We start from the raw sequence: 1,324 nt of genomic DNA on the forward strand, positions 1-1,324 counted from the left end.
GGGAGGCTGAGGCTACAGTGAGCCGAGATTGCGCCATTGCACTCCAGCTTGGGTGAGAAGAGTGAAATTCTGTCTCAAAAATAAAAGTAAAATAAATAAATAAATAAAAGATGGGGTCTCACTACGTTGGCCTGGGCTGTTCTCAAACTCCTGGGATAAAGTGATCCTCCCACCTTGGCCTCCCAAAGTGCTAGGATTACAGGCATGAGTTACTGCGCCCAGCTGTTTTAGTTGCGTGGACGAAGGGTTTGGTACTAAGATAAATGGGCTGGGCGCGGTGGCTCACGCCTGTAATCCTAGCACTTTGGGAGGCTGAGGTGGGTAGGTCATGAGGTCAAGAGATCAAGACCAGCCTGGCCAACATGGTGAAAGCCTGTCTCTACTGAAAACACAAAATGCAAAAAAATACAGGAGAATCACTTCAACCCGCGAGGTGGAGGTTGCAGTGAGCTGAGATTGCGTCACTGCATTCCAGCCTGGCGACAGAGCGAGACTCCATCTCAAAAACAAAAACAACAACAAAAAAAGGGAAATGTAAGTTAAAAAAATACTGAAAACGAGTTTATTTTTTAATGTTTAAAACTCTTTAACGCTATGCACTTGGCATGGTAGAAAAAAAGCTCTTTTTTCCTTAGCTGGCTTAATTTTTCTTTTGTGGTTCACAATGATGTACATTTAAATTTGACCTCTAAGCAATTTTTGTGGTGTTCCAAACAGAATACTTTAGCTAACTCTGCTTTGCAACCTGCAAACTTCTTATGTGGAAACCCCAAACTAAGTTTGGCCTGTGTTCCCTACATACCTCAGAGGAAATTGTGTTTTGGCTTCATTCCACTATTTACTAGCCTTGTAGTCCACGGTTGTACCCTACAGTAGCAGCGTGGCAGAGGATCTGAATTCTGTAAACATTCTGTTCTTTAAGCCACTCGTTGGTGGCTGACTCCACCCTGAGAGTGTAGGTAGGTAGGTAGGTGGGTGGGTAGGTAGGGGTGGTGGAAGTTGGTGGTACCCTATGCTAATTTATAAAATGGCACTCTGACCTGGCGCGGTGGCTCATGCCTGCAATCCCAGCACTTTGGGAGGCTGAGGTGGGCGAATCACCCGAGGTCAGGAGTTCGAGACCAACCTGGCTAACATGGTGAAACCCCATTTCTACTAAAAATACAAAAAATTATCTGTGCCTGGTGGCGCATGCCTGTGTAGTCCCAGCTACTTGGAAGGCTGAGGCAGGACAATCGCTTGAACCCAGGAGGCGGAGGCTACAGTGAGCCGAGATCACATCATTACACTCCAGCTTGGGCAACAAGAAGGAAACTGTCTCCAA

Source organism: Colobus angolensis, unplaced genomic scaffold, assembly GCF_000951035.1.
Source record: "Colobus angolensis palliatus isolate OR3802 unplaced genomic scaffold, Cang.pa_1.0 Scaffold116, whole genome shotgun sequence".
NCBI lineage: Eukaryota > Metazoa > Chordata > Mammalia > Primates > Cercopithecidae > Colobus > Colobus angolensis.